At 29.1% G+C, this 13,754-nt stretch overlaps 1 long non-coding RNA gene across 3 annotated transcripts; it reads left to right on the forward strand.

Moving 5' to 3' along the window:
- The first annotated feature begins 3,920 nt into the window (after positions 1-3,920).
- On the forward strand, positions 3,921-6,041 carry LOC111213720. Of its 3 annotated transcripts, XR_007333741.1 has the most exons (4): positions 3,921-4,284; positions 4,411-4,862; positions 4,944-5,493; positions 5,580-6,041. It is a non-coding gene; the product is annotated as an uncharacterized LOC111213720 (long non-coding RNA). The 3 variants fall into 3 exon arrangements; XR_002663414.2 differs by having other exon boundaries at positions 3,921-4,862; positions 4,944-5,497; XR_002663415.2 differs by having other exon boundaries at positions 3,923-4,862.
- Positions 6,042-13,754: the final 7,713 nt, after the last annotated feature.

The following is a 13,754-nucleotide window of genomic DNA, read 5'->3' on the forward strand; positions in this document are numbered from 1 at the left end:
AAAAATTAGTATTCACCTGCAAAAGGGGGTGTGGCTTCTTTTTGTTTCCATTATAGTTAGCGCTAAATTTATATATAAATACACTTAAATCAAATATTAGTTACATGAAAATGGCTATATGTTCCATATCAAATTTCTTTTTGTATTCGCTCCTCCATGACATAAAAGATAAGCTGATTTCAATACCATCTTCAGTGTGTTCATAAAATATCGACATATCATATGACCAAAGCTAAGTGGTACATATATCAAAATTTTTAAAATTTCTAAATTTATAGAAAACAAAAACGTAGAAAAAATAATAGAAAACTGCTAAAGATACTATTAAACATTAAAATTAAATTAAATACAAAGTAAAAATATTCACATATTAATAATAATTATGAATAATATATTTAAAATTTATATTCCGCGCGTAGCGCGAACAGAGGATCTAGTAAAAATAATGAATGCAAATACTAAAAAATTCGAGCTTCTAAGACTTCATATATTATTAACTACATTTTGTCTTATATAGCAATAACAATATACTTGTGTAGAGTGACCTTAATATATAAATATTCCTTACATAATTGGCTAATTCTAAATTTCATTTCCAAGCTATACTAAGTTGTCTGAACACAAAAAAAACTGTATGAAAACAAAAAAAAAGGCTATACTAAGTTGTCCAAAACTTTGTCCTCGTTAAAATACCAACCTGCATCACATTCCTTCGATTTTTACCATTTGATAAGGCTTCAAGATTTTTGTTGTTCAAAAATAAAATAGCATAAGATGGTTACCTAGTTAGTGCTTCAATCAACTAATGTACCCGAGTGCAAAGGATACAAAATTTTACAGAATTGGTGAGGAAGGAAAATAGCGAGAGAAGTGATCACCACAAAGCTCCACATCATCAATCCTCTTGTTAGTGTGAAAGTACCCAACAATACTCACACCTTAGAGCCACGTAATGCTCCACTATCTAAACACAGATAAATAGCAAAAGAATTTATGTTTTTTGCATCGAAAACACATTATATACACTAAATCTCTCTCAAACACAGCTATAGAACAATGTTGCGCTTGTGGTTAAACCCAAAAAAATCCAAGATCTAAATTTTCTATTTTAAAAAGACACACCATTTAGACTTTACTCACAATCAAACAACATACATAACATCAAGGAGACAATTTAATTTCGTAGACGAACTAAAACTCCACAATCTGTAATCCAATATCAAAGTTCAGTTTCAAAGCTGATTCAAATCATAAGATGAAGAAGAGAGATTGACCATGATGAGCAAGAACTCGAGAGGAGGATGGAGCACAAGGTTAGAGTGAAAGGTGGTGAGACGGTTGAGACGTCCTCGATTCCGCTAACAGTGAACAGAGTACCCGCCTTGAGACGGTGGTGCTGGAAGGTATTCAGATATTGACATTACGGTGGCTGGCATGAGCGTCGACTGAATCACATGTGAAAAAGAAAGCCTAATCACCAAACAGTTTCAAGATTTCTCATTCAAAAGAGTTTAAATCAATATCTGAATACAGAAGTTTGGATAATTATGAGTTAAAACGTCCATGTAGTTTAAAAATAAGCTGTTAAAGAGTTTTAAGAATGAAATACCTTATCATCGAAGAGGATTATGTCAACTCCCATCAACTCGTCACGCTTTTCAGTTTCTGAGCAGCCGCACCTTGACGACGGAAGCTCAACAGCCGAATTTCAATTCTGCAAGTAAAACGGAATTTAGTCATTATATATAGAAAGGAATTTTAGAATGCAATTAGAGTTGTGAGGATGATTCTCATGAGATGAAGTCTTACCTTTTATAATGGGAGATCCACCGCTAGGAATAGGGATACGAACCTAAGAGGAGATGAATCGAAAACAAAACGACGCCGACATAGACATAGAAATGTAACGAAAGTAATTATCTCCATGATTGCAGACGGAAGAGACTATGAAACTTGAACAACCTCTATTAGCGACTAACTTAATCACAGCTTAGAGCGAAGATGTTCGAGGAAGACGACGGCGTGAACACATCTTGCTTTTAGGTTTCAATTAAGGCTTTAGGCTGAATATATTGAGGGGTCCATATAATCTTTGAACAGAATCGTGAAATAAAGATCATAGAAGAAAACTTGAAACGGCTGAGAAGTTGGATAGAAACACTGGAAAGGCGTTGAAGAGGAAGAAGGAATCGCCATCCTAAAGTTAGATTTTTTGTTTACTAAGCTGACATGGCATCCACTGGATTGGCTTGAATTTATGATCCTACGTGGGTGGATAGGCTCAATGGAGCTTATATCCTCCTTTTAGTATAGTATAGATATGGGATTTTAGGTGGTAGCTCGAAGTTTTAACATTATCATATACTGAAAATACAGTTTTTCTCTGTGTGAGGAAATAAGACATGTAAGGAGAAAGCACAATCTCTAAAGGTTTTTATATTTTATATATATAAGGTTTTTTTATATTTACAATCAAATTACAACTGCTTCACTGATTGCAAGTATAAACCTTTTTTCAGTCTTTGCATTTGTTATATTAAAATTCTGCTCTCTAGAGACTCCTCATATCCCAGTAAGCAGACCATTATCAACCAGTTCTTTATTCTAGTTATACATAAGCATACATTAACTGATCAGCTGCTATGGCTCTGTTTAGCGGTAAATCGTTTATAAACAAGATTTAGCTATGACATGTGCTATGCATCACTAAAATGTATCTTGTTTATAAACGATTTACCGCTTATAGATACGTTAAACTGATCAGATATAAGAAAATTTCTATAGGTTTAACGTATCTATAAGCGGTAAATCGTTTATAAACAAGATTTTTTAAATAATATTTTAAAATTTTTTTATGCTGATCAGATATAAGAAAATTTCTATAGGTTTAACATATCTATAAGCGGTAAATCGTTTATAAACAAGATTTTTTAAATAATATTTTTTAAAAATCGGTATACATGTCTGTCTAAGCACTAATCTCTTTATATATTAAAAGAGAATTATTACAATATTTTAGCTATGACATGTGTCATGCATCACTAAAATGTTTTTCAAAGCCTTAAAAAAAATATGTTGGTCAACTAAACATATAAAATATGTGTAACTAAACTAACCATAAATTAATTAACATTCCAAAATTAATATTTTTTTTATTTCTTTCCTTAAATAAAAGTTATGAAATTACCAAAAGTGAATTGAATATATTTGACAATTACTGATTTTAAGAACAAAGATTTGATAACAATTTACATATCCACAATTATTTTTTTAATGTTATATTATTAAAATAAACTAAATAAACATATTATCATTTAATAAAAATTTATATTTTTTCGTATATGTTATATTTTGAATATTTAAAATTGACTATAAATTACAAAAAGTCTCACACTGAAAATTTTGTGATTAATGGTTTATTTTTATTTTTAAATTGAGAGGTTAATATTTTAATTTCAAGATTTGCGTTGAATTTTTTTGAAAGATTATAAATTATTAAAAACATTAAAAATTTTAAAATCCCGCACTAACATTATTTTTATTAATGGTTTAATTTTTTTTTTAAAATGCAAATGATAATAAAATCATATGATTAGAAAGTTTTGTTTAATAGATAGTCATATTAAAAATATTCTATATCTCCATGTTAATATTATTTATATTTAATTACATACAAAACAAAATAGAAAAACATAATTGTTTAAATTTATTTACCACAAAATGATAGTAAATAAATAAAAGTGATTTCTTTATTTATGTATTTGTATCATTTTAATTATTCATGTACCAATTAATATTTTTTCAATATATATTTATTAATTTGTTTCATAATATGTAAAAAATGTTAAGCAAATAATTATACATAAAATAATATCATACAATAACTAAAAGGAAAATATTCTCAATGCTCAAGCTGTCCACGTCAGATTTTATATTCAGACCAATCAAAGGACAGTATTTTACCACATCACAACAACTTAGAGTAACTGGGCCTCCCGTGAAATTAAATTAAATCATGGCCCATAACCCTTATAAAACCTAGCTGCCAAAATCTCCTAAGCATCAATTAAAACGACGCTTTCCACTTCATCTTCTACACCTCCAATTCCTCAAATCGTCGTTACAGACCCCATTCCTGATCAATCAATGATGCTCTTTAATCATTTCTTCATGGTTTCGTTCCATCTCCCCTTCATTCTCCTCTTATATAAATCTCTACATTTAAACCTAAATCCAGACAAAAACGGAAATCTCCACAGAAAGATATCACGCTATAACCATGAAGTATACAATACTTTGTGATTTATATTGATTACATGATTTGATTTTTGATTGCATTTGTATATACAAAATTGTTCTGTCAATTATTATTGTTTGTTTCTGATGTCTGTCGATATTGGGTTATGCAAGTGTGTTCAGGAAGGAGAGGAAAAAATTGAGTTACATTAAGTTATATTATCTAGCAAGCAATCTGCAAAAGTGAAGTCAGCCCATATTAGGGTTGAGCTCCTCTTCTCTTCATCTCCGCCATTCGACCCCCGGCCTGAGTTTTAAAAGCGTTGATTCGTCTTCTTCCAAACAATCGAAGAGTAACCAGTTACGGAGTAACCAAGTTTCATGTTTAAATCTTCACTGAATTCTGTTTAGGCTTAACGGCAGTGAAGGTTCCGAAAATCTCAGAGAAATTAATCGTCGTCAGTAATCGGTATGTCTATGAGGTTTAGCGTTGTTTGGCTCTCGATTCATCTTCTCTTAGGCGTTAAAACTTGCATTGATTCATCGTCATTAACTATTTCGATCCACTGAAAAACGATCACTCATTCAATGACTCTTCCAAGCATTGAATCTCCACCTATAAAAAAGTTAGGCTCCTCCCTTGGAAATCATTTTCACATTTCAATATCAATAGAAATTTCTCTCAGTATAATTTTTTTTTTCCAAAGCCGCAGCTCAGGCCTTTAATGGCGGCGAAAGGAAATCTTGGTGGCCGAAGAAGGAAGGTCATCACTTGGCGGTGGTGGTGGTGGTCTGGGTTTGTTTGTGTAACGGGCGCCTGCACCTCCTGTCAAGTTCTCCGACGAGGGGCTATAAACAACATAATCTGTTGCTCATATCAAACGTGTCACTGAAATCTAAATTGAGGTTTCCGCTTCCTTCTTTCACCTTTTGTCTATGATAATGTTATATCAGTCATATATGTGAAGTTGAATTTGATTTGGTTCTTGCTGACAAAGCAAGCCTTTAGACTATATCAAATTAACTATGCCAAAGTGTGCTATGACATGACTCTTACAAGGTATAAACTTTACGTTTGATTAGAGTTTCTTTTTCTTTTTGAGCAACTATCATGTTGCTTTCACAGGCCTCAGTGGTTGTTAACTCAACAAAATGAATGCCATGGTGGAAAAATCATCTCTTATTACTTGATTCGTGCTCAGGTTTATATGTTTGCAGAGTTTGACAATGAAACCGGTGATGATCAATGCTTCTTCAGTAAGTAAGATGCTCAGATAATAGTCTGTTAGTTACACTTTCATCATAACTGCCTACTCAAACATGACACACATTATTCACCACAGGTCCACAGGTTATGTTAACACTTGCGGTAATTGCTTCAAAAGTTCTTCAAAGTATGGAGATGTCCAGAAAATAGAACCAGTAATGGTGTCAAATGTTAATTCGCCAGCATAGGTCAGTATCGTAGTAGGTTCTTCTTTTAAAGGAGCAGGTGTGGAGGACCCACTTGAGAGCAATATCCTACATGTCAGCAGAATCTACACATCTTAGTTTAAGTAGTCCGATTTCAAATTCTTCGCACAATAAAGTCATACTTTTGATTTGCTTATTTGCTACTTTTTATCAACTTGATAATGTCGCTGCGACTTTCCTGACGTTGAGGTACGATCATGAAAAGCAACAAATTTTTGGTCTCTGGATTCTCAATGGTGCATTTATAATAATAGTATTCAATTTCAGAATATTATTCAGAGACTGTCTCAGATTTTTGAAGAATGATACAATCAGTTTATAGTTACATGGTTTGATCCTCTCACACTAATAATATCTTTGACCATCAGGTTCACTTGCACGGAAATCTCCAATCCATTTTGTCTCTATTATTTGTTGTATCAATGTTAAGATAAAAGGGTATGGGTATTTTCATGAACTTTAAACTATTGAAGTACAAGGACAATGTTTACAAACCAATTTTCAACGACAAGAAAACGTGGTACAACCTTCGTATTACATCACCAAAGGCTGAGTTGTCTGTAACAACTATAAAATTCATTCTTTGCAAAGGTTCTTTGGAGTTTAAGGAACATCTATTTTTCATTCACCTACACTATAGAGATATGGAAAAAGCTAATAAAAGGTTTACTTGGCAATCAATTTGTGATCGGCTGGACAAGTGTAAAGCAATTACACGCAAGAGCCCACACATATCTGTTTTGACATGGATTTCAAGCTACAATACATAATTTATTGAGAGAGAAGAATGCATGTCAGCATGGAAAAGCACCACGCTCAACAACAACATTACACGGCCAGATAGATAAGAAGATACGTAATTTTCTGCTATCACTTAAGAGTTAAGACAAAGGGTGATTGTGGCCTGACTGAAGGGCTCTAAAGCTGGTTTGCTACTAGGACTTAATTGGTGATCTAAATTTGTTAGGAATGTAAGATAAAAAAAATTCTAAAAAGTTGTAAAAATAGCTTTTTTTAATCAGTTTAAAATCAATTACAAAATATTACAAATACAGAGTTCTGTGATATAATGTTCCGTTTAGAAAACTTATTTAATTTCATTATTGAAGAACAGTACATAAAAATAGTTTTATAAAATAATTCAAAGACCAAGCATTCTTCTTTTCTCTGCGGTTTCTTATGGAAGTGATCTCTTCTTTACTTCAAAACCATATTAAGATAATTACTTCATCTGTTTCAAAGAGATACATATTTTAGATTTTTCACATATATTAAAAACACACATTAAAATTTGATTGTAAATGCATTTTTTTTGTAAATAACAATTTTCTATAATCTTTAGCCAATAAAAATCCAATAAACACCATTAACGTATTTAAAATTTACAATTTTTCATTAAATAATACATTGAAAAAGTAAAAAAAATGTATCTTTTTGAAACAAATTTTTTTCTAGAATATGGATCTTTCTGAAACAGAGAGAGTATATAATATCATAAAATTATTTTTTTATACAACAGAAACAACTATTGTACACAAGCAAAATATATCCTATCACATATATTTTTTCCTCACCTAAAACTTTCTAAAAGACGAAAATCATTATTATATACATCCCTTGCAAATGCAAACCTAAAACATAAACCACAAAATCGTACAAGAAAATAATAAACTATATCACAAATAGAGTATATAAATGTGACATATTTGAAGTGGCTTGCATTACGACAAAAGGATGTAACTAAGATCATTATTGGATAATGTTATCATGGAAGTGGTTTTATCATGTGGTAAATAGTACTGGTTCATTTATAATTTTACACCATAAGTCAAATTTCATATCCAAGAAGAAAAATACAAATTATGTAGATTAGTGGAGAGACATGAACTTTCATAAATTATAAGTAGCATTGTCGGATATAAAATCCTCTATGTAATATTTTTAAATTTGCATAATAAACAATAATATATATACACATATGTAAGATAGTATATATCCACAAATGTAAAAAAAAAACTCTATCATACACTCTCTCTTTTAAATAGATGATGTTTTGAAGTATTTTGTTTGTTTTAGATTACAAGTCATTTCTATTTTGCAATTTAAAATTTTGTTCTTTTATGCTATGTAACATTTTATATTTTACATATTATTTTTATGTTAAATGAATTACGGTTAAATGTTATTTTTTAGAAAATATATTAAATTATATTTTTTTTAATATGTGTGCACAACTATAAAGCGTTAGAGAAAAAACAAAAAAATAGTATTCCTTTGATTTTGTATTAGAAGTCGAATGGATTATACCATTCTACCACTTATTTAGCATGTTATATTATTAAAAGTCTTGGACATCAGTAAATTAGTGAGTTTTACAAATTACCATGTTTTATAACAGTTTTAAGATATATAAGAACTTAAACTGATACAATTATAGAATATTGTGGGAATGATTAGGGTCTGTGCCGAGGCAAGCTGTAAAATCTAAAACTTCAATAATTTTAACTGGAAAACATATTTTTCTATGCTTCTTAGATTTGAGTCCAATGTATTTTAAGATTTAAGATAAATAGAATTCAATTTTATGCATTTATCCGACTTTACATTTACAGGAATAAAATAATTATAAAAATATTTAGAAGATTTATGCTCATATCTTTTTTGGTTAACAATGAACAAAACAATGTAAACAGTTATGAAAGATAATTAAATTTGAATAGCCAAAAAAACAACATAATTTAAATATACTACTAACTATTAAAGATATTTAATCAAAAAATTAATAAAGACACATACTAATAAAACCAGTAAATACTAAGTTGCAAAACAATTTTTAAATCTTTGTTGAAATGGGAAAATTTGTCATTTTCTTATAATATAATAATTAAAATACATATAAGTAAAATAACTTATCAATACCAAATTAAAAATAATTTTGGTCACATAGTTTATCATAGTTTTAAATTGGTAGAAAAGGAAGTTCTTAATTTTTAATTGTGTGATACAATGATAAATACATTAGAAGAATATAAATATTTTTAAACTATTAGATAATAAAAATAAAATTAAATACAGAAAATGGAACAAAATAATTTACATAGCAATAAAATTGAAAATAAACTTAAAGATAAATAATCCGCGCGTAGCGCGGAAAAAGAACCTAGTGTATATAAAATATTCATTCCGCGCTTTTTAAACTAGTCACATATTAAACACTTAAGTATCATTTAGCTGTTTCTTGAACAAAAGTAGATACTATAAATCGACAATAGAGGAAAAAGAGCAATAGCTTTATATACTCTTAGACCATCTCCAATGGTACTCTATAATTTTATCTATATTTCACTCTAAAATAGAGTAACTCTATTATAGAGTTGGATTTGCTCCAATGGTTCACTCTATAATAGAGTTACTCTATAATAGAGTGAAATATAGAGTAATCTTATTTTTTTACTCCAAATATAGAGTGAAAAAATAAGAATACTCTATATTTCACTCTATTATAGAGTAACTCTATTATAGAGTGAACCATTGGAGCAAATTTAACTCTATTATAGAGTAACTCTATTATAGAGTAACTCTATTATAGAGTGAACCATTGGTTTTGAAAAACCCTCTCTCTAAGCATGTATTCTTTTTATTGGTTTTAGTTTTCTAAAAGCATTTAAATTATATGAAAATCTATATTATAATGGGGTGTTTTTCAAAACCAACCCCTATTTTCAAGTCAAACCCAAAACCAACCCTTTTTTTTTGTCCATGCTATTCATCAATAAAATTTCCATACTATCCTTATGTTTTTGAATTATTCACAAAATTGCTATTTTTATTTATTTTTTTATTAATTTCGAAATTAACAAAAAACCAAATACACCCTAACCATTTCTTCTTATTTACAAAAATGCCATCATCATCAATTTTTTCAACCACCATGAACCACCATTTTTGAGCTCTAAAGCTCTAGAATTCAATTCTCAACCACTTTTTTCTCATTCTAACCCAAAAAACTTCATTTCCTCTCATCTCCTCTACATTTCCATCTAAAAAACTCTCATAACTATCATTTTCATAATCACAAACTTCATATTTTCGAGTTTCTTCATTAGTGAATCGTTAAAGATGCTTCTTTTTGCTCATATTTGGAGTTTGGACGGTTGAAAAGGTTGGAAACGAGCTTTACACATGAAAAAGGTAACATATTTACATGGTTTTCGTTCTTTTTCAGATCTGTGTCGCGACGGTAGACTGTTTTGTATGTCTACGCCTCCGTGGAGACTTACGATGCAGTCTATTTGTCAACGCACGGGTTAGTTTTGCAATTGACCAGACAAATTTTTTTTCTAACGCAGACTTCCCCAGTAGTCTCCGTCTTTACCTTTGACAACAAAAATAAAACTTTCGGTAGACTTACTAAGACGTCTACCTAAAAGAGGTTAGTTTTTCATTTGACCGAACTTTTGACTTTTCAAAATAGACTTCAACGGAAGTCTACAAAATGTAGACTGCCAACGAAGTCTATAAAAGGTCAGTTTTGCATTTGACCAAAACTTTGACTTCGTGGAATAGGTTAGTTTTGTGTTTGACCAAAAAGTTTAAAAAGCAATCAAAAATTTATTAAATTGTAGACTTCATATGCAGTCTTCTTATCTTAAAAAAAAATGTAGACTGCGTATAAAGTCTACTTTTTTATTTTGGTCAAATGCAAAACCAACCCGTCGGATTTGAGAGTAGACTTCACAAGAAGTCTACACACCCGTAGACGTTCATTTCAATCTACTGATTTGAAGTCAAACTTGGTCAATTGCAAAACTAACCTCTTTCAAAAAAATTCAAACATGTAGACTGCATATGAAGTCTAGTTCTGAAAGTCAAATCTTGGATGAATTCTGGTCAATTGCAAAAAGTAACCTTTTTAAATTGTAGACTGAAATGAAAGTCTACATGTACAAAATCACAACTTTTATTCAACTATAGAAAGCAACCCGTAAAATGGTCAATTGCAAAAACCAACCCAAAGAGTAGACCTATTTGACAGTCTACGTCTGTAAACTGAAAAGAACGTCTACATCTTCAGAGACTGAATATTAAGTCTGCATAGAAAAAACTATAAAATGTGAATTTGTGTATTATACATTAATTTTTTTCTAGTTTTTTTGTTTGACAGTGTGTGTTAGTTAATCCTAATGGGTTTGAGTGATTTTGAAAATAAATGTTTTTATAATTATGAAGGTATAATTCATTTGATTTGACAATGTTGTTAGCTAATAATTGTAGACGTATTTGTATGTCTTCGTTTATAGTTTTGCTAGTAAGGCTGAGCTTGTTTCAAAGCTGAAGTCAGTGACTGTGGAATATAAATTTACATTCTCAGCATATAAGACAACGAAAACTCTGTATTTGGCTAAGTGTCGTGTTCAAGGATGTGGTTGGAAACTTAGAGCGAGTGTGAAGCATGGGCCAAAGACATTTTGGGTGATAAAATATTCGAAAAGGATGAAGAATCGGAAAGGTTGAAGAATGTTCCTTGTGCATGATGGCTGTACACATGGTAAACTTCTTGAAATGACACAAGAAGATTATGATCTGGACAACAAAATTGAGAAGATGGTGCTAACCTATTCCTTACCAAACATCATTTAAAACAAATGACTCCGAATAGGAAAATACTCCTCTTATGCCTGTCACGAATAATCGACAAGTACGGAACTTGATCGAGTTATCTAAGACACACTTTGTACGCCTTTGTGTATCAAGCCTGCGCCAAATACACTAAAAAATTTTGGATTGACTATATGTTAGATAATAAGTGTAGACGTTTTTGTAAATCTACAAATGTAGACTGCAGTTGAAGTCTACGTCGTAAATTCTATTAAAAGTGTATTTGTGTATTATTCATCATATTTTTTCATGATTTAATTATTTTACAGTGTATGTTAGTAAAATTTTAATGGTCTTGGATGAATTTCACAATTTAATGTGTTATAATTATACACTTGATACTTATTGCAAATTGTTTTGATTAGTGTTATTCTTGAAAATTTTTGGGAAAATTTTGTATAGATTTTCTTCTTCTCACATGTGTGTTAGTTATTATTTTAGCTTATGGTGGTTTTACTTGTTTGGTTGGTTAGATCTTGTGAAAAAATTGATATCTAACAAAAAATTAATAATATCATACAAGTGAAAACAACTAAAAATGAATACAATGATTATTATGCATTAAAAAATTATTTAAAAATTAATATTTTATTATGAAAGTTATTACAGAGCAATATATTAAAAAGTATTCTTGAGTATGTTTGATTTTTCATAATCTTGATGCTTCAAATAAAGTCTTGGAAAAAGTACCTGCAAAATAAGATAGAGTTATGAGAAAAACATAAGATAAAAAATAAAATCATATTTTAGTAGACTTTTTATTAAGTCTACGTAAAGTTATTGTTTAGTAGACTTTAGTTGAAGTCTACACTAATGGAAAATTTTCATATTTAAAAGTGTGCATTTAGAAAATTTGAAAATACTTTGTTCTGAAAATATTTCAAAAATGGTTTTTTGTCATCCTTGTAACAAAGCAAAAAGATAATGTATGAATCTATAAATTTAGTTCATTATAAACAAAATATCTTATAATGAATATATGGAAAGCTTACATTTTTGGGAAGATGATTTGAAAACATTGGAAGAGAATACCTGCAAAATAAAATAAAATTATAAAAAATAAGATAAAAATTAAAATCATATTTGAGTAAACTTCTAATGAAATATGCTTAAAAGTCAAGGCTAGTAGACTTCATTTGAAGTCTACCAGCCGTAAGTTTTAAGTAGATTTCAAATGAAGTCTACTCTATCAAAAAAAAATAGATCTGAAAAAAAATACATTAAAAATATGAAATAAGTTTAAATCTAAAAAACTTTTAAAAATATGATTTAATAGACAAAATAGTTATAAATTAAAGACATATTAATATGAATTTTAATATGTAACTTTATTTGAATATAAATACTAGAACACATATTTTAAATCTATAGATGTAAACCTTACATTTCTAGGAGGAGAAGAGAACAACTATGGAAGAAAATACCTGCAAAATAAGATAAAATTATTAAAAAACATAGAAAAAAATTAAAGTCATATTTTTGTAGACTTCCAATGAAGTCTGCTTAAACTTTGTGGTTTAGTAAACTTCATATGAAGTCTGCAAGCTTTAGTAAACTTCTTTAGAAGTCTACACTGTCTGATAATTTTCAGATCTGAAAAAATCTATATATTTTGAAATGTGAAAATAATTTTAAATCTGAAAATACTTTACATAATAGAATTTATAAGGTAAACTAGTAGCAAATTAATGTAGAGAGCTTGATCTATAAATTTATTTGAATATAAACATGTAAATACATATTTAAAATCTATTAATCTAAAACTTACATTTTTAGAGGAGATGATGAAATCCATGAGTGATAATACCTACCAAAAAAAGATAATATTGTGAGAAATAAACATAAAAATACACATTTAAAATCTATAGATCTAAAACTTACATTTTTTAAAGGAGAAGATGAAAACCATGAATCATAATATCTAAAATGACAAGATAATATTGTGAGAAAGACTTGAGAAAATTTTAGAGAGAAAGAAGATAATGAGAGAGATTTAGAAACAATTGAGAGAATTTTAGAGAGAAGAGAGAAAGTTTTAGAGAGAAGGGAGAGAGTTTTAAAAACTTGTGCAGCCACTTTAGAGAGAGATTGTATAAATTTTGTTTATATAGGGAGACAAAAATGTAACTAGGTTAAAATTTACGATACTGTAGACTTCGTTTGAAGTCTACTAAAATTAAAATTTTGGAGTAGATCTTACTATAACATAGTAGACCTTTTTGGAAGTCTACTATAATAATTTAATTATTGTTGTTTATTCTTTATTATTTTAATAATTTTAATATAAGATTTATTAAATTTATTTCTTTATTTTTTAATAGTTATAGTATATGATTTCACTTTTTTATTCGTAAGGAACTTAACTTAGTTTAAATATAATGATTTTT

This window comes from Brassica napus, unplaced genomic scaffold, assembly GCF_020379485.1.
Source record: "Brassica napus cultivar Da-Ae unplaced genomic scaffold, Da-Ae ScsIHWf_220;HRSCAF=384, whole genome shotgun sequence".
NCBI lineage: Eukaryota > Viridiplantae > Streptophyta > Magnoliopsida > Brassicales > Brassicaceae > Brassica > Brassica napus.